General features: G+C 47.6%; 1 protein-coding gene across 2 annotated transcripts in view; it reads left to right on the top strand.

Annotated features, from left to right (window-relative positions):
* Nucleotides 1-25694, top strand: part of ZDHHC8 (zinc finger DHHC-type palmitoyltransferase 8) — a 346441-nt gene that overhangs the window by 131783 nt on the left and 188964 nt on the right. The window contains exon 1 of one of the 2 annotated variants that reach the window (XM_069620017.1): nt 12276-12295. The exons of the other annotated variant lie outside the window; for it this stretch is intronic. The gene's annotated coding sequence lies outside the window, so the exon portion shown is untranslated. Of the gene's footprint in view, nt 1-12275; nt 12296-25694 lie in introns of those variants that run through there. 2 annotated transcript variants of the gene reach the window in all.

Here is a 25694-nt window from a genome sequence, read left to right as displayed (position 1 = left end):
TTACATGTCCAGTCCCTGTTGCTAATTGTGAGACGTGTTTCAGTAAATTAAATTCTGAGGATATAAACATATCTACGGCCTTTAATGTCTGAAAAGAGGTTATTGCATTTTCTTATATTTCGAATTGAGAGCAAAATGGTCGATCAAGTAGACTAAGCGTTAGGAATAAACACTTTTTCAGCAAACACTTTTAGACAATGAAAATGTACTTGAGAATAATGATCGAAAGCATGGATTCTTTGTTTTTTAATTATTGTACCATTTCCTGTTTTTATTTAAGTACTTTAAATATTTGTCAATCAGGCATGTAGGGCATGGTTGGCCAGGCCTTGCAACTGTTTAAAAATCCCACTAGACACGCAGAGCGAGTTTCTTAGTTTACATGCTCGACCTATGAGAAATGCACTGCCGCCTGGTGACGGGTGCCAACATATTTACCAGTGCTTTCTGTACAATGGTGCACCTTGCCATGCGCACACTTCCTATTTCTTCCAATGCTGCCACCCAGAGACCAGTTTGTTAGCAGTAAATGTCAAAACTAAGTTTCAAACCTCCCCATACTCGCCAGCAAGATCGAGTGCCATGCAAATGATATTTGTCCTCCAGAAAATATCCCCACCAGTGCAAGTGGGCTGGTAGATGTTGCGTGCCCTGTCTGCAGTATGGCTGCATCCTTGTGCTCTGTCCTTGGTCTAGAGAGCGGATAGCGTGGCAAGCCTGGACCGGAGGTTTCTGGATAGCTTGGGAGCGTGAGAGCATAGTGAAGAGGTGTGTTTGGTGTAGTAGCAGGGCGTGGCAGTGCCAAGGGTAGAGATTAGTGTGTGAAGAGATAACTTGTATACCATAAGGCATGTCAGACAACGACAAGCAGCTTAAGTTGGGGTGCATTTCATTCCTCAATTGTTAGATGTCAGGGAAGCTCCACCGTTGAGGCCGGGAGGGAGGGAATGAGTGGACGGTATATACTGGCGGTTAGTGAGTGCTTGGTCGAGGGTCTTGATATCATTGGAGGAGAAACCTGCACACTTTGTCCAAACCCCACTCGTGCTACGGCGCTCGATCAATAAGAATGTGTGTGTGGAAAGTGAAAGTTTTGTCTGATGTAGGAGTCTGGGAAGTTCTCGGAAACGTCAATTTCCGTCATCGAGTTGGGCCTATGATTGTAAATGTCATTTTACGTGTCGTATGTTAGGAGCTGCTCCATGTTTGCGAACTTGGGCGTAACCCTATCACCCTCTGGGTCAGAGATTTAAGGGCTAGCCCCCGGGGCAGAAGTTGGTTCACGAAGAGCCGCCATTATCCTCATTTGCACATGGAGATCATTATTGGCCCTGTCTCAGCTAATCAGAATAGCCCCGTTTCACAGCACTGTACAGAAAAGGTATCATTATTTCCCATACAAGGGTCATTTTAATCTTCGTTGGCAGCGGTCTTCAAACTGTGAGGCTGGCCCGACATAGGGGCCCAGAGCATGCCCGGAGGGGGGCATTGGGTGCAAGGCTCTTTAAACCGGGAAGACGGGGACTGATTTTAATAGAAAACAAGGGGTTCTAGCACTTGGGGCAGAGGCTGTCAACAACATTTATACTCAAGTGGGGCTCAGCATAGAAAGATGAGGATACCACTTTTCTCAGGTGTTTGATGCATGTGTCGATTGTGCTATCTGTCTAGCTACCATCTCACCTATCTATCTATTTTCTCATCTGTCTGTCTCTTATGTATATCTAGTTATCTGTCCTACCTATCAATGTGTCTATCTATCCATCTACATAGCTATGGCAAACGTGCTTGTGAGCAAGGAAGGGTGGCATGGGGCTACACAATTCTAAATCATATATAGAGTTTGGGATGGGAGAACGTCTTCTACCAGTCTTGTTGTTTGTTTGTTTCTTGTTCTGTAGCGCCTGGATGCCTGAGGCCTATGGCACTCTATAAATACATAGAAATAGCCTGAGGTGTCAGCCCCCCTTCTGAGGGTCATTTATTTATTTGACATGTTTAAAGCGCTCACACAGCCCATGTGGCATCGAAGCGCTGTTACAGGAATTGTTTGTTTTTTAGTTGCGTGATTGTTTTTTTTGTCTTAGTTGCATATTTATAACGTGCTTAAACACCCAGAGGTTTCTAAGCACAGACCCGGGGATCGAACCTGTGTTGCTTCGTGTCCTCTTGCTTCCATTGCCGCTGAGCTATCCTCCCGGGATTTAGTGTCAGGCTTAATTAAAACATGTATAATAAAGGTACAATATAATACAATGCAAGGTACTTTATTGGCATTACACATGATTCAACAAATATTGCCAAAGTAAAGAAATGCAATAGATAAATGTTATTCAGTAGAGATCTTTTTGTTGTTCTGCTTCTTTCTAAAAGTCCATATTGCTGACTGCACTGTGTCTTCTCTGGTGGCGTGCATAGACATAGTCTGCTGTTCACTCTGCCAAATCTCGTTGTTGTCCGAATTTATTTATTTATAGTTTTATAAAGCGCTACTCGCCTGTAGGCCTCAAAGCGCACAAGGATGTCCAAGGATGATGCAGAGCGCACCGTGAAAAGCTGCCAATGTGGGACAGGACGCCCCCCAAAGCCCCCAACAAGGAGATGAGGCCGGGGCAGTTCACTCTTCTGCGCCGAGATGCCCAACATCTCGGCGAACTTCCCATGAATCGGGGACGGGGACCCATTGGTTCCTTTCCTGGAAGTCTGCAGATTCCAGCGCCTTAAATTGCTCCCCGAGAGGTATGACATCACCCGCGGCGTCTCCGCGCGCCCAGTCTCGTGCGCATGCGCTTCGTATGCTTTTGGGATAAGAGATGTGTGCTTGGCCACGGAATAGGTGCACAGATTAAATTCAGTATTTGAGCCGAAAGGGGAGTATCTACGTTAACTCTTCAGCTGCTGTTTGCAGGCCACATGTTTAGGTCTGGCTGAAAAGAGCTTTGGGTTACTGGTGACGAAGACCTTTTGTTTGTATAACCTCCAGATGATGTGTTCTGTCCAATGGACGTATTGCTTCTTGGTATGTGGTACGCGCCACCACCAGGAAATGCACAGACAGTAGTTGTGTACACATTTGCACGCCGCCATTTGCATGGTTGCCAGGCGCTCACGTGGCTCTGTAAGAAAAGTGGTTGGGTTTAGTTATGTTATGATGATTTAAACCGCGCACTGCTGCCATGGCAGCCAAGCGCTCACGTGGCTCTGTATGAAAAGTGGGTGGGGTTAGTTATGATGATTTATACCGTGCATCACCGCCATTTGCATGGTCTCAAGGTGCTCACGTGGCTCTGTATGAAAAGTGGGTGCGGTTAGTTATGTTATGATATGATGATTTATACCATGCACCGCTGCCAGTTGCATGGTCGCCATGCGCTCATGTGGCTCTGTAATAAAGGGAGCGGGGGAGGTACAGAGAGCGGGGGGGGGTAGTGAGGGAAGAGGGATAGAATAGAGGTTGTGCTCTTCTTTTGATGCTTGAGGAACCAGGTGAAACTGGCGTCTGTGCCAGTCAGCTTTCTGGGTGTGCTTTGTGCACTGGGTTTATTGTGTCCAGAGGGGTAGCTTCCAGTGTCTGGGTTGTTTGTTGTTTGCAGCTGTTTGGTTTAGTGGCATGGTTAGCAGCGGGTGTGTGGTTTGCATGGTTTTTTTTTTGGTGTGTAGTTTTGCTGGCTATTTTCGGCATGTGTAGTTGGCGAGAGGTATGCAGAGGTATGCAGCTGTGGAAAAAAGGAGGCAGTGGTTAGTTGGTTTCTTTTTGGCACTGGGTATGTGTGGTGGTTTTATTGTTGGTTCTTCAAACCGTATTGTCCTGCACAACTAGTAACACATTTTACACAAACAAAAACACCATCTTGCGTATCAAACACACACTTTTCACTATAAATACAAACCTGACACATTGGTTTGCCTCTATTACTTTTCACTTGGAGTGAAACCGTGTTCAGCACACTTAGTGAAATCCTTCTTAGGGTTGCTCTGTACTGCCAACATAATAGTTATTTGTATTCAGAAAATCCATGAACTCTGTGCACTCAAAAAGCTTGATCTGAGTGGTGTGTGGGGCTGGCGGTAATGGAAACATCAGCACCAGGATTCCAATTGGCAACAAGACAGTTCTAGATTTTCAGAGGGCTACAGATTAATCCAAATGATCACTGAGGAGAGGTGCTTGGGGGCCTTCGAACAAGCAATCAGGAAGCTTGGAATGCAGGCTTTGCCTCATGGTATCACCCACATTCCGATCCTTCTCAGAAATGGGAGGCAGCCATCTTCCCTGCTGGGCAATAGATAAGCCAGCCTGCGCCCCCTACCGCCCTATATTCTGCCTCCCCTGCCCACTCCAACCCCGGTCACACTTACCTGCAAAGGCCTCGTCCCTCAACGGTGCCGCAAACACTGTGTTGCAGTGATTCCCTGCCACGCAAATGGCTGCTATGAAAGTCCATGGCAGCCATCTTGTTTAGTATTTTTTTTTTAAGTTATAAAAATGCAAACACGCTTTAAAGAAATGTTCTGGGACACTGATAGCAATAAATCTGTCCTTGCGGGGGGGCATTACTGACTGAGGTAATGCCCCAGATAAAATTAAGGCCCTTGCTTCGCTCAGGCCTGTAACTCATCCGCAGGCCACTGCCTGGCCAGTAATGCCCCCGCACGTCGTAGAAATCGGCCTATATGGGGTGCTCAATGCCGGGCTGGTCTTTCAGGCAACGGGGAAGATTTTTCAGGAGGCAGTGAGGGCAACGCCTCTGAAAGGCCAGAGGGTTGGAAAAGAGTCAGTCCCGTGTCAAACTTGGGCAGAGTTGGTCATGTATCTGGCTTGCATGTCGGGATGTAGAATCGCCCTCCACCCCCGCCAATCCCGAATGAAATGTTTCCAGGTCTTGATTTGAGAGCATTGAGCGCCGTCAAACTGATGTTCGTTATTCGGCCTACCCACTTCTTTGACGTGAACCTGGCCCACCAATGATCGTTACCGGAGTGATGCATTCATTCATTCCTGGGATAGAAGCCACTTCTTGAATGAATGGGTGAGGACTGGGGCCGCCGGGCGCTTCCTTGGCCGCCCACATAGCACCTGTATATTGCCCCTGGCCCCTGTGTGAGTGATCAAAGCCAATGTCTATAGCTGTATGTATGTAGGCTTCTTGAATAGCGCCTAAGACCGCCTTTGTGCCATTTAAAAGCGCTACGGCAAAAGAGGCGAAAGGGAGCAGGGAAGGTGGAATAGTTGGGAGTGGAAGAAGCAGGGGGAAAAGTGGTGAGGGGGGGCGAGAAATCGTAGAGCAGGAGTGACCTGTTCCTGACCGAGAGTTAGAGGTTAGGGACCATAATGCCCTAGGCAGAGACTTCTGATTTTTCAGCCCAAAAAGTGGATCTTTTTTTAATGTATTAACTTAGCGCCAGTCAACGGAAATAAAAACCTCCCTCTACCTGGTGCAAACACTTCAAACATAGAAAACGGACACATGGAACCTTGTCTCTCGCTTTGACCCACAGCTCCAGGGCTGTGTCTGGAACAGGAGTGTACGAAGTAGCACAGGAAGAAACTACTCACTACCACTACCATTAGTTCCCCAAGGAGGTTGCAATGATTTCAAAAACTCTATGCAGAAGAGTTACTCCGCCTAGAATAGTCTTAGTCTCTGCTCCAGAACATCACCTCTTTAGGACATAACAGAGCAGTTGTGTTAAATTGTTTTCCTATTATTATTATTTTTTCATTAATATCTTGACTGTCGTCTTTTTGATAAACTGTATGCATTGAATTTTACATTGTTGTCTAACATATTTAAATAAAGTTCTGTTTTGCTAAATTTGGTTACATTTTCCATTATACCACATCATAGACTGCAAACTTTCTACTTCAATGATTAATGTTAGATATTTACCCTGGAAAGAGGTAGAAACTGCACGTTTATTTTTATAAACAGATGCACCCCGGGTTCCCCTCCTGTATCCACACCAGCCAGCTCTCTTCCCAACTGACACTCTCGGAGCACTCACTCAACGCACCGACCAGCATTGCGCTCACTCTGCATTACCCAGGCGAGCACATTAGTGTATACAGCTTTGCCAAACGCAGGCAACAGCAGGGAGTTGCACAGTTTCTGTCTCATTTGGGGGCCCGGTTTAGCAAACGGTACCTCAGTGGGGGCTGTGGTCTGCCGTCCAATAGGGCATGTTGCAAATCTTGTCGCAACGTCTTGGTGCTTGTTGCATGATTTCTGGTTTGCCAACTTGGGGGAAGCTTGGAAGACGGAAGTTAATTTCTGTCTGCTTTGTACATACCTGCCTAGTCTCTTGGTTTATCCCCGGAGACTCTGGGTTTTTAGGCTCGTCTACGGGGAAGAATGCGGAGTCTCTGGGATTTCCGGGCCTTCCAGTAACTCTGCCCACACAGACCGATAGTAGCCAATCACATCGAGGTATGAGTAGATGAGATTAAATCTCGCTTAGATTGCCGTCATGTCATGCTGAATTTTGTTTTATAAATACAGGTGGGCGGAGTCACAGGGAAAGGGGGCAGGGCATCCAATGACATCATCCTTTCGGTTTTTCTTTTGCAAATGTAGGCAAGTGTGGCTTTTTACCCTAATTGAGCTCTATGTGGAACCTATGACCTGGAGGTTACTTGCGGAGCACTACGGCAAAAGGAACACCCCCTGAGCTGTCTAACTGGGTTTGGAACCATCAGGTTATTAACACATAGCTGGTTGCATATGGACTGTCTCAATGGTGTATGGAAACCTGCGACTTGGGGGTTGGCTGCAGCTCCCTGCAGCCACACCTCCTCATTTGCACGTTTAGTCCAACCCCCTCAATAACAATTTCTTGAGACCTCTGTGCTGTGACCCTGGATAGCAAACTCAACTGGGGAAGCCAGCAGAAGGCAACTTGAAAGACGAAGGCGCTGTACCCACTCCTGAAGACCAAGTCCATGCCCCTCCAGACAAAGATCAACGTCTGCAAGGCGATCATCAGACCTACCCTGACGTATGCCTCCCCAGCATGGATGACCTGCCATGAGCGACACCGGTAGAGTCTCCAGATAGTCCAGAACAAGGCCCTGCAGATATCGTCTGGAGCTCCAATCTTCACAAGGATAGCAGACCTTCACAGAGACCTGGACATCGAGATGTTAGACGAACATCTAGCGAAGCTGAGTTAGAACTTCTGCCAAGGACTGGATCAGAACCCGAACCCTCTGACCAGAAGACTCACTGCCAGCACAGCAAACCCTTTCGACCGCTACCCATGGCCCATCACGGCGAACACCCTGTGAAGCCAGCCCTACTGTGCCAAGTCCACACAGACCATGAAGAAACCCAACCCATGACTATACACTCAACTCGAGAGGATGGAGTAATGAGGCTCAAGCCTCGGGATACAAAAATCACTGCTGATGGATACAATCTGTCAGCAAGAAGAAGAAGAAACGCCGCTCTGCGTTGCCATTATTTTGCTATCCCACTTCAGGCACTGCTGAGACTGAGCGGATGGACGGATGGAGTAGATCGAACTGATGGAAGAGGTGAAACACACAGAACTGATCGAATGAATAGGAAGGATGAAGCGGATAGAACACACTAAACGGATGGGAAGGATGAAATGGATGTAGTAGACTACGTGGACGATGGGCTGAGTGGATGGAATGATGGATGATCTAATAGATTAAATGGATGGATGAACAGACGAAATGGATGAACCGACGAAGTGGAAAGAACGGACAGAGTAAATAAAACAGATAGTACAGACGGTACAGATGAAGTACTCGATCTCAAGCGCCTTACTGATAACCACCATATCACACTACCACGCTTACTCTCTCCTGTACACCAACACTCATCTAGAACACAGCGATACTATGATACATTCGGCCTAGCTGTTCTCATACCAACACCTGCCACATACTGCCCATCATCCTAATTAAACACAGCTAGCTGAGCACATACCGGCTAGCCTAAGTGTCTCCTCAGGCCCAACGCAGCCACAAATCAGTCTGGGTGTCATCCCACCAGAATGAACACATATACCTGACCTCCCAACCACCACACCTACCGCTAAGAAGCAGCTATCATGCAACTGCCACACCGGCTGCACACATATCCGGTGCACCCACGCACCTTATGTCTCTCTCTCTCTCTCTCTCTCTTTCTACTGACTTGAACTATGATTCCCAAGGGTGTTCAACCTACCAGCGCTTTGAGATCATACCAATGATACGTGAGGCGCTATATAAATGCCAAGTAACATAACATAACAACCCCCAAAATGCATGGCCCATTCAATTAAATGGCCCGATTGAAAAAGTGGTATCTATGTGGTCACCCTGAGTTTTAAGTATCTCGTCACCAACCGGTTTCCTTTGTGTCTGGAACTTGCACCACTGCCTAGCCGGTACGATAGCTCAGCAGGTTGAGCGCTCACTGCTGCGATCTGTGTGTGGTGTGCTGATCGTTCCGAGGTCGATACATGAGTACCAACTTGGGGTGGCTGATATTGCAGGTAAATGTGTTCCCTGTAAAGCGCTTTGGCGAAAGTTATATATACATAACCCACCATTATCATTTAAGATGGAAGGAGGCAAGAACCGGAATGGAACGTGTAAGACGGGCCTGGGTGTCCTTGTTGTAAGAGCCGATGTTGGGCAACTCGAGATCCGCGGCACTGCTGCAACGCGTTGCGCAATATTAACGAGGGAACAATGAAGTTGCCGAGACGCGCCACGTTGTCAGCACAGTGGCTGGTAAAAGGCCAAGCAGGGTCATTAAAAGCCTTAGCGGCCGCCCCCTCTCTCATTTATGAGACATCTGGCCTCACACTGTCCCCTGAACGGAACAGAAGGGCGAGCGACTGGATTAAAGTAGCAGCCTGTCCCGCTGGGGCCATCATCCCTTTAACACGTGGAGATCGTGCCCTGATGGGCAGCTGGGCCCTTTAAATGCCTTTAAAGGTCAGGGCCTGGGGCAGAGTGGTATAAAGCCGGGTTAAGGCGCTTAGGGCACGGCAGGTTGTCCACCCACCCCCTGATGCCCCCCACCCAATTCACACAGAGCGTCAAGGATCGTCCTCACTGGGAATAACTAACTTGGACGCACACGTTTCTTTGTCTGCCGTTGCCCTTTTCCAGAGTGTTTATTTGACTTAGTTGTGGATGGGCACAGTTTAGCGAGCCCCACCCCCACCGAGATTACTGCGGCGACCTACTACCCCCAGACGCAAACAGCATTTCGCTGGGACGTACTTTTCCCGCGCTGGCAATTCCTTTCACAAATCATTGATATCCTGTGCAAAAATAAAATGTGTTCAATTGATGAGGATAGTAACTTCAATTACCAGAATGCATTGCGGTCCATCGCTGGAAAACGGATATCCCGTGAAGTGCAGTCATCGGTCCTTCTTGCGCCACCACAGAGATGCTGTGACATCTCTCAACTCCCCCGCGTAAGGCTGGGGCCACCCGCCATGGGCGCAGTTCACACTCACGGTAAACCTCACCTCATACCTCTCCACAGACTTCAGTGAGCTCTCGCACTCCCCACAACATATCGGCTTCTTTCACCCGCCTTGCCATTTCAATAGGCTGAGCTCCCAAGGTACTCATTTCGCAACAAGCAAAGGGGGAAAAGTTTGAGTCGGTCTGGCAGACAATTTAACCTTGTATCAGAAGGCTGCACTAACATCTCCGCAGCAGGCACACTATGCCACTGAGCTATTTTGCTTTGTAATGTTAGGCCTGACGGTTGCAGAAGGATCACCGCAGCAGGTACATTATCGCCTAAACTGTGGGATTGAAACGTGCAGACTCTGTGTATACTAGTATACTCCAGTGAAGCACTCACGATCCGAAATGATATGGCATTTATAACGCGCCTGTACACAAGTGTTTCTAGGCGCGACGGCAAGGGAGGGGAACAAAGGGAGGACAATGATCTTACTAGACCATGTGTCATTCAGATTGTGCAAGTGCAGGGAAGAGGGCAGGGGAGAAGTGCCAGGGGGAGGGGAAGGGGGAAGTGCAGTTAACTCACAAGTGCAGCCAGCGGGTGGCTCATAAGTGCAGAGAGAAGGGACTGTACGGTTGCAGATACAGACCCTTAAGTGCTGAGGAGCCCAGAGGGAGTGCGAGGGTAACTGGACATGCAGGAGCCTGGGCCTGAGTTCAGAGAGTGACCAGGTGACCAGTGCACAGAGCAGTCTGGTGCATCAGCAGGGGAGCGGAAGAGAGAAAGCTGAAGCGAAAAGGAAGGTCTTGAGTTGCTTCCGGAACAGAGGTGGTTCTGCTCAAGTTTGAGAGAGGCAGGAAGGCTGTTCCAGAGGGAGGCCCCAGCCGAGGATATAGCTCTGCCCTCACCTTGCTGCCTGGAGAAGCATCTGACCCTCAGAGAGTTGGAGGTGGATGAGCGGAGAGCTTGAGAAGGAAGATGTTTTGGAAGAGAAAGTTGGAGGTGGAGCGGTCCCAGGCCCCTGAAAGCCTTGTGGATGATGCAGAGGGTCTTGAAGTTGATCCCTGCAGCCACAGGGAGCCAGTGAAGAGATTTCAGAGCTGGAGAGATATGATCCGTGGGCATGAGGCCAAGGACAAGTCTCGCAGTCCTGTTCTGTATAAGTTGTAAAGATCGAAGAGTAGAGGCATGAAGATTTAGACAGAGGCTGTTGCACTAGTCCAGCCTAGAGGGGACCAGAGCTCTGGAGAAAGTGAGCTTATGGGGGAAAGTGAGAAAAGGAAGAATACCTCTGAGGAGGTTCAGCTGATAGTTTGACCTCTTAGAGACATCAGAGACGGGAGGAGCGAAGGAGAGGGTGTGGAGTCGAAGATGACACCAAGGTTCTTAGCCTCACAAGAAGGAGCAGGAAGAGGGCCCAGAGTCGGCAGCCAGAGAGAGACATGAAAGGAGGGAGCGGGTGTTCCAATGAGAAGGATCTCCGTCTTACTGGCATTAAGGCAGAGATAATTGGCAGCGCACCATTCCTGAATTGCGACCAGACTGGCTGGTATGAGAGAAGAAGCAGAGGTGGCTGAGGGGAGCCTGAAAGAAAGCTGAGTTTCATCTCCATAACATTGAAAAATGGAGCAGAAACTAGCGATGCAGTGGGCAAGATGTGGCAGGTAGTGGTTGAAGTGCCAGGGAGAGAGGTTAGACCCCTGGGGAACACCACAAGTATAGAGAGAGATAGAAGAGAGGAAAGACCCCAGTTGGACCTCGGACGTTGGTCGGTGAGTAAGGAGGTCAACCAGGCCAGGGCCTGATCAGTAATACCAAGGTTGTCCCGGAGATGATTGAGCAGGATGGCATTGTTGACCGTGTCAAAAGCAGAGGCTAGATCAAGGAGAATGCAGACAGAAGGGAGATTAGAGTCAAGATTGGAGAGCAAGTCTTCAAAGGTGTTCATGAGAGCAGTTTTTGTGCTTTGGGAGCTCTGGAGCCAGACTGGTGATAATGGAGGTAACCAACAGATCCAGTGTGTAGATTAAGCTGGGAGATGGCCAGCTTTTCTAAGAGTTTGCCCAGGAAAGCAGTGATATGATATAATAGGTTATTTATAACGCGCTTAATACCCAGAGGTTTCTAAGCGTGGACCTGGGAATCAAACCTGTGATGCTCCGTGAAGTCTTGCTTCCAAGGTGAGCACGTTGCCCCTGAGCTATCCTCCCGAGACTGGTGATCAGGCGATAGTTAGCCGGAGAGGACGGATCGGCCGAGGGCTTCTTTAGAAGTGGGTGCACAAGAGAGTGCTTGAGGGGGAGGGCACCGTTCCAGTGGCAAAGGAGTGATTGCAGAAATCAGCCAAGGCGGGAGCAAGGGTGTCGATGTGGTTCTCTGATTGTTCTGGAGGAGCCGGGGAGAACCTGCTTATAGCACAACAGTTGGATTTGTTCACCCCCGGATGGGCATCTTGGCTCTATTGACAGATAACAGATGTTGATTGTTGCCCATCTTAACGGTATTGTGTTCACTTACACTTGTTATAGCCATTTCCATGCATCCGGCCCAGACACTGTTGTGTCACATGCAAAGTGATCAAATTATTTATTATTTGCACATTTTCATCTGGAATGTGTCCGAATACTTGTTTGAAGCCAACTTTCTGTACACCCCAAAGTAGTAATTAAAAAAAACGAAAACACCATCAGGCTGTCTCTGGCAATGAGCACATATAGTTTTGCGTTTTGCGCCTCTTTCTGTTCTCTAGAGCATTTGTGTTTATTTATTTATTTATTTCTGCATCCAGGCACTGGTTAAGGCGAGGACGGATGGCACAGGAATGTACAATGACATAAGTTGAAGAGGTGAGTTTTGAGTTTTTTTCTGAACAGGTGGAAGGTGGGTTCAGCCCGCAAGTGGAGTGGGGGCACTTTGTTCCAGAGGGTGGGAAGCTGGAAGCCCCTGCTCTTTTTTTTTGCGGTTGATGAAAGGGAGATGGGAGATGAAAGCTCTCCCTCTTTCTAGCCTTAGAAAGATCTGGACTTTGGAGAGTGAGCTGGGGGGGGCAAGAGGGGATTCAGTTTGCACCCCAATATCTGTCTCGCTTGAAAGATGCCCAATCCAGTCGCAGCCAGTCGTGTGGGATTGCGGCTAAAAATAACACAGACCGCTCCTTTGCATGCTTGTTTTTTACATACCAACCGGAGTCCTAATGTGTGCTGTCTCAGTGTGCGTTCTGTGTGCAGAGGCCATATCCGAGCTTGCAAATAGCATCTCAGGTGAGGCGACTGGAGGTGTCGCCTCACAGGAAGGTTTCGCCCTCCTGGCTCCAGGGCTGCACAGGTGTGTGGCGAGTGAAACGGGCTGACGGTGACCATGACTTTGGGGTGACCGGGAGGGATGGGGTGGGGGTCAGAGAGTCCCTTATGTTTATGTACCCGGAAGGCAGAACATCCATAGACTGTGAGTGCTCGGGACAGACTGTGGTTTTGATTCTTAAGCACCTAGGAGATGCTTATAGGCCAGATTTCACCCCACACCCAGGCTCTGGGGAACAACCTCTGTGTAAGCCGCCAACACTACAAGACCCCGCCAGTAGCAGATGCCCCTACACCCATGTCAATTAACATAATGTGCCTATGCGTGTCTGTGAACGGAGGTGAACAGGCTCGAATCCCAGCACAGCAACATAGGTTTGAACCCCCGATCCTCACTTAGAAACCAAACTCGGGTACGGTATTAGGCGCATTATAAAAAAAGGATTAAATAAATCAAATTAAGTATCATGTGCCAATCTAGCGCTCTCATTAGCTCGCTTTCTCTCTCTCTCCCACTCTCCCTCACTCTGTTTCGGTCTCTCTGTCTCTGATCAAGAGACACGTTGTCGGCTGCTTGTTTTTCAAGCCGTGCCACCAGAGGAAAACCCCAGAATTCTTTCAAGGGGAATGAATGGCCCTGTTCGAAGGCGAGCAGCAGCCCTAGAGGCGTCCCCCGAGGTGGGGAATGGCCTGGCATTTGCAGACATACATTGGCATCATGTGTGTCTTGCATGTATGTCACTCCCACACCCAGGGCACATTATTTGTACGAAGGGAGGTAAGGCAGATGCGTTTTGGCTCTGTGTGGATTTCTGGGGTTCTAGCAGTACTCATAAGATAACAGAGGACCCGAATTTAGGGCCAACCGCTGGTTGTTAACGTCTGTTTTTTGTTTGTTGTTAGTGTTTGTGTGCACACTGACACAAAAGTGTAGGTTTAGCAGTACTACCACCTGTCTGTGAAATAAAATAGATATGACATCTGACAGTCCCCAATGCACAGACAGTAAAAAAAAAAAAAAACAATGCACAGACATCCCCAGAGAATTGCAAAAGGAACATGGAAACACAGTGGTCATTAGCTCAGGTTTGAAACCATTGAGTTAAAGCTGAAGAACCTGTGATGACATCAATAGGCAGGTGTGGGTCTCCTAATCATCCAGTATTTATTTAGGTGTTTTGTAATACGCTACATGTCACCTTGTGGCTCTTTTGAGCACCAATTAAAAGGCCCAAATTCACTAATGGCAATTCTTTCCTATCCTGACAGACTGTTTGTGTAGCACCCAAAGGGTGGTGTTTTGGTAAAATCTGTTGCAAATAGTGCATTTCTCAGTCTCGGGAGGATAGCTCCGGGGCAACAATGCAGGTTCAGTCCCCAGATCTGCGCTTAGAAGCCTCTGGGTATTAAGCGCGTTATACTTTTATCCAATCTGGGCCCTGCTGTAGTGCGCCAAATGTAGATATTATAGTTTAATTGTTTTCACTGATCCATTTTCTATTAGACAAATACAGTCTTTCTTTTTTTCTTTGTATTTTATTTCCTGCTTCCCTTTCCAATACTTCAAGTTTTTTTGTGAATGTACTTTCTAGAAGTCAATGATATATTCATTGTTTGTTTCCACATCCATTTGTTATATTCAATTATACATATGTTTTGCAAATCAATTGTTCCTTCATTGATTTTTATTTGTAATTTTTAATGTTTTCTACAAATTAATGTATTCCTTCATTGATTCTTATTCCATTCAACAATTGTCCACATAAAGATATTCCCAAATCATTTTCTTCTCTCAACACAGGTTTCCCCATGGAATGATTGCCATAGTTCTTCAGAAGAGAATCTTGCTGGGAAAGCAATGTTTTCAAAATTATCAATGTGCATATAACATTTATATTTACAACTTTTTCCATATTCTTAGATTCATTTGTAGGTAATCTGTTAATTGATAATACTTACCCCTATGTGCCACTTTCTTTCCTCCCTCTTAAGACTTCCTGCTTTCTTATGTTTCGAAGGGTTTCTAATGCCTATGAATAAATAGACAGACATGTTGTGTACCATTTCTTTTCATGCACTACTGCATTCAATATTCGATCCTTCGTTTATTTTTATTCTAAGGTGGGATGCTGAAGCTTTTTATAAAGATTACTACTTATTAAGTTAATTAAGTCTATTGCACTTCATTTCTAGCTTTATCTTTGCTCAGAGTTCCCCTTTACTTGTTAATACATTGTTCCTCCCATTGAGTGTGCTCAGATAATCAAAAGCCCAAGTGCTGATGCTGAGGAAGGCTACTACTAACTAATAGTCTCTTTCTATTGGGCGTGCTTGGAAAGTCAAACACCCAGATGCTAGTACTAATAAAGACTTCTTAGCATGTATTAACTTAACTGTCCAGAGCACAGACATTGATTTCAAAGAGTATTCCCTTCTCTTACCTTGATGGGCATTTTCCTTGGATACGATTGTCCTATACAGCCTCCTTCTCACGCTGTATTTTTTCACTTTTAGAGCTTCCTTATATATATGTGGCATGAGTGACGTCATCGCGTTGCTATACGTAATGCCGCCATTTTCAATGCCGCACTATATGTTTTACACTCGTTTTGTTCCTCTATCCCAGAATGTGATGTCATTGCATTGCTATACGTGATGACATCTATGTTTGTTTCCATATCACAGCCATTTTAGAACCCGCTCTATACTCGTGTTTTACGCTCTTTATCAATGTATAGCTTTTATTCTTACTTACGGATAGAAACGTTCTTCTATTTTTAGTATTTTGATACTGAACACTCACTTTTTCTAAAGATCTATTCTTTACCTGCGAGTTTTAATGTAGTCAATATTTCTAACTTCTGCATTTCTTTTTTTTTTGTGGATCACAAGAATACATATGTTTTCTTGATTACAACAGAAACAGAGATGTTAATACATTGCATTTTTATTGCATTTTACAATTTTTATCATACAACCTAGAGTTCAAATTTAACCCATACTATACAGTTCTAGGGATTACCCTTTCTCATCGTTCAGCCCTATTTAGAGTCAATAATACGCTATCTCATGCTCCGAGTTCAGTCCTGTTGAGCAAATATCCATAAGACAAATCCATTCTGATTCTTTTCTTCTCAAAAGGAGTTCTATGTTTCCTCCTCTTTCAGGAATTTCAACTCTTTCTAATCCTAGGAATTTGATCTTATCCATGTCCCTCTCTATGTGATCAGTGCAGAAGTGTGTGCTATAGAAGTGCGATAGAAGTCAATAGAAGTCCTCCCCATTCTACAGGTAAACAAGGGTATTTATTCAGTGTACTTGCTTCTACCCAAAAAGGATCTCACCATGCGCCATGTGCTAGACTTGCGACCAGTGAACACATTTTTCAAGCCTCAAAAGTTCAGAATGACAACATTGCAGGAACTAATCCCTCTACTAACACGGGGATTACCTGGCAGGATTGGACATGAAAGATGTAAACTTTCATATTTCAATTTTGCCAGTGCACAGAAAGTAGGCCAAACACTATCTGTTCAAGGTCCCTCCCCTCGGCATTGCTTGAGCCCCAAGAGTATTTACAAAGGTGCTGGCTGTAGTAGTGGCTCACCTGGGCAGGCAGTCCATTCCAGTCTTTTCTTACCGCGACGACTGGCTAATAACATGGGATTGGTACGGAACAAGCCGATCAAACACCCAGAAGACAGTACATCTACTCTTCAGTCTGGGTTTCTCAATCGATGAGAAAAAGTCCAGCCTAAACCCCAGCCAAGTCAACAATTCCTAGGGGCTCTAATACGGACTGAAGATGGCCTTGTCTTCCCCTCCAATGAGAGGGTTCAAAACATGCTGTTCCAGAACCCTCACTATGTAGCCAAACACGAGGTGACTATACACCAAGCCATGCGACTGTTAGGGATGATGGCCTCCTACATTTACTTAGTGCCACCCGCACGATTGCGCATGCGCCCTATACAAGTTAGGCTCAACAGCCAATGGTGTCAGGCCAGCGGACAATGGAACAATCTAGTGGTTGTCTCGGCAGTCCTCGTTCTCTCTCTGCAGTGGTGGTCGAGATGAAACCTTTTACAGGGGAAGACCTTCACCACCCCCACAGTAGAAGCACTCTCACCGAGGACGCATCTCTCACGGGGTGGGAGGCTCACCTCCTTCATCACACGGCGCACAACGTTTGGTCTGCAGCAGTAGCATCCAACCACATACACCTGCTGGCGTTTTTAGCAGTGTTCAAAGCCCTGAAGGCTTTCCAAACACAACTACAGGGGAAAACAGTACTAGTCCTCATGGACAGTACCACGGCCATGTACTACCTGAACAAACAGGGGGGCACACACTCCCCAGGGCTATCCAAACTGTCTCAAAGCATATGGAAGTGGGCTCTCAAACACAAGATGTTCCTCCTGTCTCAACACGTTCCAGTGGAACTCTATCTTCTGGCAGATATGCTCAGCAGAGACTTCCCACTACACACAGAGTACGAATGGTGATTACACGAAGACATCATCTCCAACATCTTCACAGAATGGCGTACCCAGAGATCGACTTGTTCGCAACTCTGGAGAATGCACAATGCCCAGATTATGCCTCCAGGTACCCCCAGAATTGCTCCAAGGGGAACGGTCTCTGGTTAACATGGTCAGGGAAATTTGTCTATGCGCCACCCCCACCCCCCGACTCCCCTACTCAACAAGATAGTGCACAAGATGCACCAGGAACCAGTCACAATGATTCTGGTGCCCCCAATGTGGACCTGCCAACCTTGGTTCTCCCATCTGATGGTGATGTCAATCTCTCCTCTGATGAAGCTACCTTGCCCTTACAACATGCTTTCACAAGACAAAGGGGAAACACTCCATTCATGCTCGCAAACTCTCAATTTAGCGGCCTGGCTCCTGAAGTCATAGAGTTCGTGCATCTTCAGCTGCCTCAGATATGCATGGACATACTTAGAGAAGCAAGAAAGCCTAACACCAGACATTGCTATGCCAATGAATGGAAATCTGGTGCAATTCCAAGAGCATCAATCCCATTGACTGCCCCCCTACTCGTATTGTCTTATACCTGACTCACCTTCTTGACTGAGGTCTGGTTTTTAATTCCCTGAAGGTCCACTTAGCTGCACTTTCAGCCTATACCACGTCCCAGAAAAAGGTATTGGGGTGGAAGATCCTACTGATCAAGGCTTTTATGGAAGGGGTTAAAAGACTTTATCCCCCTATTTCAAACCCAGCTCCCAGATGGAACTAACTAGACTGATGGGATCTCCCTTTGAACCGATGCATAGGGCTAGCCTCGAAGCACTCACTTACAAGACCGCCTTCCTTGTGGCAGTCACTTCAATAGGAAGAGTTGGTGAACTACAGGCCCTTTCAGTTCTAGACCCATTTGTCAAAATTCACAAGGACAAGGTGGTGTTGCGCACTCACCCACGGTTTGTGCCTACATTTCATTTGAGTTCCATATGAACCAGTCAATACAATTACCCACCTTCTTCCAGAACCCCACTAACGTGGGGGAAAGAAGCCTTCACACACTGGATGTGCGCAGGGCACTCATTGATTATCTGGAAAAGACAAAACCACTAAGGAAAACAAACCTGTTTTTCATTCCAGTGGCAGCTGGTAGAGAAGGGGATCCTGTCTCTAAATCAGCCATCTCAAAGTGGATTGTAAAATGCATCACACTCTGTTACACGCTTGTCAAGAGAGACCTGCCCTTCAAGCCTAGAGCACACTCTACTCAGGGCACTGGGGCTTCGATAGCATTAATTGCAAGTGTTCCCCTTGGGTCCAATTGAAAAGAGGCAACCTGGAGTTCTGTACACACCTTTACAAAACACTGCTCCCTAGATACTCACTCTAGGTCTGATTCTCAGGTGGGACAAGTGGTACTAAGACGTCTCTATACTACTGTTCCTTCTCACATCCCACCACCAATTCTGGGTACTGCTCGCTAGTCTTTGCACAGCATGTGATTCTAAGCAGATTCACAAGTATCAGAAGACATGCATTACTTAACGTAATAGCATTTCTGATGATTGTATCTGCTTAGATTCACATGCGCCCTCCCTGCCTCCCCGCTTGGAGTAGAAGGAACATAGACATCTTACTACTTACTCTCTATCTGTACTCACTCACGTTAGTCATAAGGCTCCCTCACGGCAGAAAAAACACAACTAGAGGGACCTCGACGCATGAGGGATTTTGGGTACACTACGCGTCATGTTGGGCATAGTGTTAGTCATGCCCATGTCGACGTCCCCTTTGGATGTTAGAAACAAAAAAGATGCAATACTCTGAGATTTCCACTAGATGTTGGACTATATGCACAGCATGTGAATCTAAGCAGATACAATCATCAGAAATGCTATTATATATATATATATATATATATATATATATATATATATATATATATATATATATATATATATTTCTGAGGATTGTGGAATCTGCTTAGATAACATGCTGTGCATAGGCCAACATCTAGTGGAAGCTGCGGAGTATTACAGTTTGTTTTTCGAAACTCGAAAATGGGCGTCGACACAGGGCGTGCCAGTAATACTATCCCTAGTGTGACGTCCACTGTACCCAAGATCCCTCACGCGTCTAGGATCCTCAGATTGTTTTTTTCCGCCATACTGGTCGGAAGCATTTTGCGGAGTCCTCTGGCCTTAGCCATACTTTTGCTAAAATTTAAAATAATTATCTATTGACATCCTTCCCCAACCCAACGTCGAACGTCGACACTCGACGCCGGCTGGAGAAGAAATCGACCGTCGGCTGCTGCACGATGGATTTGGGCCTCGGAAGGCCGCTGGCCACGGCCCGGGCCTGGTAGGCCGCTGGCCTCGGCCCTGCAAGTAGGGAGAGTGGGGGATGGTACATACTCTACACTCTTGGTATATAGGTACACCTTATACATTTCCTACACTTAACAGCCCGCTGCCTCAAGGTGCGTATGGAGGGTACCCCTTTTCAATTCTGTCCCAAGTGCAATCGCAAATACCCTTGGGTCGACAGGCACGCCACGTGCAATCTCTGCTTGCCGAGGGACCACCCCGAAGCGAACTGCAGAGCGTGTAGTAGGTTTAAACCTAAGACACTTAAGGACCGTTCGACGAAGCGTTGGGCCTACCACGCCAGGCAGGCGTCCATGGCAGCGGAGGGCGCCTTCAGCGATGGCAGCGATGCCGTACTTTCGAACGGCGAGGGCATTACGGCGTCGAAACACAGCCAAGCCCAGGTCCCCGACCTCGGAAGGTCGTCCGGCAGGGCGGCTATGGGGAAGACCCCCGGCGACACAAGCGCTTCACATACTACACACACTAAACACACTAAGTCCAACCGAGACTCGACGACGTCGAGTTCTCGGAAAGAGGCACAGACAGAACGGTCCGATTCGGTGTCCTCTGGGCGCTCTCGATCAAGATCGCTGCATGACTCCAGGCAATCATCCACTCTTGCCAAGAGAGCCTCGCTCCCTAGGCTAACAGAAGTTCGATCGTTGGAAGACGAAGACGACTTCCACCCCCAGGCCGCGCTCCAGGAGTCGGAGCCCGCAATTAAAGCCAGCGAGGCCCCACGCTCGAAGGAGAGGGACACCTCTCCCGATCCTCGACGCCAGGCGTCGAAAAACTCCGGAGCCACTAAGGGACAGGGAAAACATTTTTCTACGCATGGGGAGGGGGGAAAACAGCAGAAGAAACTACCTGTACATTCTTCCACACCTGTGAAACACTCCACCCCCCCTAAACAGACAGACAGGCCCAGGTCTGCTGATAGGTCCACAACCAGCAAAGCTACTCAAGATAAATCCCATAGACTTGCTGAGAGAGTCATTCCCAGTTCCAAAAAATGGTCCAGTGAAGACATAAATAGGGTCATGTCAAGAATGTCTTCTTTGGCTGATTTTTATGATAAAAATCCAGAACAGTTCCTCTCGTATGATCCACAAGGGGCCACACCCTCGGGCTCTACTGATCCTATCCCCCCAAGTGAAAAGGCCCGGTTTGAAACTCCGATGAGGTCAGAACCCTTCGAGGTACAACCTTACGCAAGACCATACTCACGGTATCAAGGAGAGGCTTCCTTTTGTCATACCAAGAATTTGGTATGATAGAAGAGCAAACCGGGACGGGCTACTATGGGGATGATGAGGACCAGGAAGAAGAAGAGGATGACCCGGAAACATACAGAGTAGATTCCCCGGTAGAGAACGAAGCCCCGGTTACCAATTCCCTGGTCGATAACCATCCCCTCCTAAATGAGGTTCTCGCTCGCGCAGCAGAACATTTCCACATTGACACCCACGGTGTACAGGAGGAAAGGGACTTCGCTGAAGAGTTAGTGGGAGAAAGGAGGCCTGTTGCCCAGACCATCCCTATCCTTAAATCCATTCAGCGGAGAATAGATCAGTCTCTGGTGAACCCAAACCTCACCAGAGCAGTCAATCCCAGGGTTGAAAAACTTTTCAGGGCGGCACAGTCTGACCCTCTCTATATAAGAGGACATCTGAAGCCAGACTCCCTAGTTGTCACCAACACTCATAAGAGGGCTGGGACACCCTTGTCTTCGTCAGAAGCTCCTCCCGACAAGGAGAGCAAAAAACTATACGGTTTCGGCAGGAAGGTAGCCTCAATGTCCGCCTATCAAGCAAGGATTGCTAACTCCACCACCCTGTTGGCCAGCTACAACTGCCATCAGTGGGAAGAAGTCGCGGCACTCATAGCCTCTGCTCCTGAACCGTTAAAGGGACAATTAGCTCGGATTTCTGCAGAGGGTAGAGCCGTGTCTGGTTGCATTTTGAAAGCAACCTTCGACGCCGCGGACAACGCAGGCAGATTGATAGCGGAGGGCACTGTTATCAAGAGACATGCGTGGTTACAGCAGTCTGGTTTTAAAGCAGAAACCCAGGCATCATTGTTGGACAAACAGGTGGAAACCGGTGGAAACAATCTGTTGTTTGGTAAGGCGGTCGAAGACGCACTGAAAAATGCCAAGGACGAATACGAGACACTCAAATCCCTTGGCCAGTTAACCAATAAACCCCCTAACCAGAGAGGGAATAGTAATTTTCATCGCCCACGCGGCCAAAATTCCCAGAGAGGATCTAACTATTCCCAGGGGCAGGGTACACAGTGGAACAACAACCAACAGTCTACCCAGGGTTACGGCAGAGGTAATAGGAGAGGTCGTGGTAAAGGCAGAGGCAGCCCCAGCAAGGGAGGCGGCACGCCTCCACCAAAGCAGTGACGCTCAGTTCAGGGTCCCTTCTCATGCAACCCCAGTAGGGGGACGCATTTCAAACTTCACCCAGGCTTGGGAAGGGATCACATCAGACAGATGGGTGCTGTCAACAGTATCCACAGGATATTGTATAGAGCTACTGCAGCATCCCCGGAACCATCCTCCACGACAAAGTGTACACTCCTTAGAACATCAGAAGATTCTCCTCGAGGAGATCGCCATTCTTCTACAAAAAGACGCGATAGAACTCGTCCTGGGACACCAGGTAAACAAGGGTATTTATTCAACTTACTTCCTTGTGCCAAAGAAAGACTTGACAATGCGCCCAGTATTGGATTTACGGCCTGCCAACAAGTATGTCAAGCCCCAAAAATTTCATATGACCACGCTACAAGAGGTAATCCCCCTCCTAAAAAAGGGGGATCACATGGCAACCTTGGATATGAAAGATGCTTATTTTCATATTTCCATGTTCCCAGCGCACAGAAAGTACTTGCGCTTCAAGGTGGACAGTCGCCCTTCGGGATAGCTTCAGCACCAAAGGTATTCACCAAGGTACTGGCGGTGGCGGCTGCACACCTACGCAGGGAGGCAATCCCAGTGTACCCTTATCTGGACAACTGGCTCATAACGGGGGAAACCCCAGGAATTTGCAGGACAAACATTCAAAGGACTATCAACCTCCTCCACGAGTTAGGCTTCTCAATCAACGAGAAGAAGTCAAGCGTGGTGCCAAGCATCTCAAAACAATTACTAGGAGCAATCCTGGATACCCAGGAGGGGTTGACCTTTCCTTCAGAAGAAAGAATTCGGAATATACTACTGCAAATTCCGCATTATCAGTCCGGTCAACAAATAACGGTACGCAAAGCAATGCGTTTACTGGGCATGATGGCGTCATGTATTTACCTGGTCCCCCAAGCGCGCCTGCGCATGTGTCCCATGCAGGAATGGTTGGCGAAACAGTGGTCTCAGGCAAGTGGTCAGTTGGACGATCTAGTGGTCGTTTCGCCAACACTGGTACAAAGCCTTCACTGGTGGACAAGAGAGAATCTCGCACAGGGGAAACCCTTTTACGATCCCGAAGTACAGGCAGTAGTCACTACAGATGCATGTCTGACGGGGTGGGGAGCTCACCATCTCCACCACACAGCTCAGGGTCTCTGGTCTCACTCAGCGGCCAAGAACCACATCAACCTGCTAGAGCTGCTGGCAGTATTCAGAGCGCTTCAGGTGTTCGAGCCCCACCTACTAAACCTGTCAGTGCAAATCCGGACGGACAGCACTACAGCCATGTTCTACCTGAACAAGCAAGGAGGGACTCGCTCGCCAAATCTGTCCAAGCTTGCCCAGAAAATCTGGATATGGGCACTCAGACGGAACATCTTCCTGTCATCACAACATGTTCCAGGGGAGCTCAATTCCCTAGCGAATGCTCTGAGCAGAGACTCCCTCCCAGAGGAACACGAATGGGTTCTTCACAGAGAGGTCGTAGAAGATATCTTCTCTCAGTGGGGTTTCCCCACTATAGACTTATTCGCCACAAGCGAAAACAGACAATGCCCAGGATTTGCATCCAGGTTCCCCCAACCAGACTCCCAGGGGAACGCCCTGTGGATGAACTGGTCAGGGATGTTTGCGTACGCTTTTCCACCAACTCCTCTCATCAGGAAAGTGGTGAACAAGATGAACAGGGAATCAATGACGCTCGTCCTAGTTGCTCCCATGTGGGCAAGACAACCGTGGTTCCCACACCTACGCAGGATGGCGGTGTGCAAGCCCATCAAACTTCCAGCCTGGTACAACCTATTGTCCCAGCACCCAGGTCAAACAGTGCACCAGCAACCCAACTCAATGAACCTGGCAGCATGGCTCCTGAGGGCATAGAGTTCGGACATATCAATTTGCCACAGAGGTGTATGGACATCCTAAAGGAATCTAGGAAACCAAACACAAGGCACTGTTACTTTGACAAGTGGAAGAGGTTTGTTATCTGGTGCCAGAGTAGACAAATCAACCCAGTTGATTGCACTCCTTCCACTATTGTTACATACATGCTCCACCTGCTAGATGCAGGATTGGTTTTTAACTCGCTGAAAGTACACCTGGCAGCCCTGTCGGCTTACACCACTTCCCATAGCAAGGTTTCGTGGTGGAAAGTACCAGTAGTTAAAGCCTTCATGGAAGGAGTAAAGAGACTTCACCCTCCTATTTCAAACCCACCACCAGGGTGGGACCTTAATGTGGTGCTAGCCAAGCTCATGGGCCCCCCTTTCGAACCCATGCATAAGAGCAGTCTCAAACACCTGACTTATAAAATGGCCTTCTTAGTAGCTATAAGAAGGGTCAGTGAAATTCAGGCTCTGTCAGTGCAGGATCCCTTCTTTACTATCCATAAAGACAAACTGGTTTTACGCACACACCCTAGGATCTCACCTAAATTTATATCAAAATTCCATCTAAACCAGTCCATCGAGCTTCCGGCTTTCTTCCAGAACCCGCAAAGCTCGGCTGAGGTGAAACTACACACCCTAGATGTGCGTAGGGCGGTCCTCTACTATGTAAATAAAACCAGACCGCTAAGAAAAACAGATCAACTGTTTGTCTCTGTAGCTACAGGCAGAGAGGGGGATCGCGTCTCTAAAGGTGCCATCTCAAAGTGGTTTATTAACTGTATCCAGCTGTGTTACTCACTCTCTGAAAAAACTCTGCCTTTCACTCCAAGGGCCCACTCTACTAGAGGCATTGGGGCCACTCTGGCTTTCATTGCAAATGTACCCCTTGACACCATTTGCAAAGCAGCTACTTGGAGCTCTATTCACACTTTTACTCAGCATTACTGCATTGACACCCATTCCAAGGCAGATACACAAGTGGGACAAGCGGTTCTAAGACACTTATTTGCTCATGACCCTTCTCACATCCCACCTCCTTCTTCTGGTACTGCTCGCTAATCTATGCACAGCATGTGATCTAAGCAGATTCCACAAGCCTCAGAAGGGATACATTACTCACCGTAATCGTATTTCTGATGCTTGTATCTGCTTAGATTCACATGCGACCCACCCTTCCTCCCCTCTGAGAGAAGGCGCATGATTGCTTGTAGTCTTACCTTTCTGTCTATCTGCTTGGATTATCTGTACTCACGCTACTCCATGTCAGAAAAAATACAATCTGAGGATCCTAGACGCGTGAGGGATCTTGGGTACAGTGGACGTCACACTAGGGATAGTATTACTGGCACGCCCTGTGTCGACGCCCATTTTCGAGTTTCGAAAAACAAACTGTAATACTCCGCAGCTTCCACTAGATGTCGGTCTATGCACAGCATGTGAATCTAAGCAGATACAAGCATCAGAAATACGATTACGGTGAGTAATGTATCCCATATATATATATATATTTCTTTTTTTTTAAGAACATGTGTTCAGTAAGGCTGGTCAATGTGACCAGCTGTGAACTGAAATAACTCCTCAAACTGGTCCAATTCATCCAAAAGACTGCCCCGTTTTGAACAAAAAAAGTGGCCCACCCTAGCATGGTGGTGCTGCACTTCGGTCCTTGCCCTGTTGTCCTGTAGGCCAGTCTGAGCTTCATTCTCTGCAGACTGGGTCAGGGTGGAATCCCCCATTCACACCCGGCAAAGGGCACACAGCCAATCAGGTTTCTGGAACAGCAGG

Source organism: Ambystoma mexicanum, chromosome 10, assembly GCF_040938575.1.
Source record: "Ambystoma mexicanum isolate Mex_15411 chromosome 10, UKY_AmexF1_1, whole genome shotgun sequence".
Taxonomy (NCBI): Eukaryota; Metazoa; Chordata; class Amphibia; order Caudata; family Ambystomatidae; genus Ambystoma; species Ambystoma mexicanum.
The sequence above is the reverse complement of the archived record's forward strand: the minus strand, read 5'-3'. Positions and strand labels throughout refer to the sequence as shown.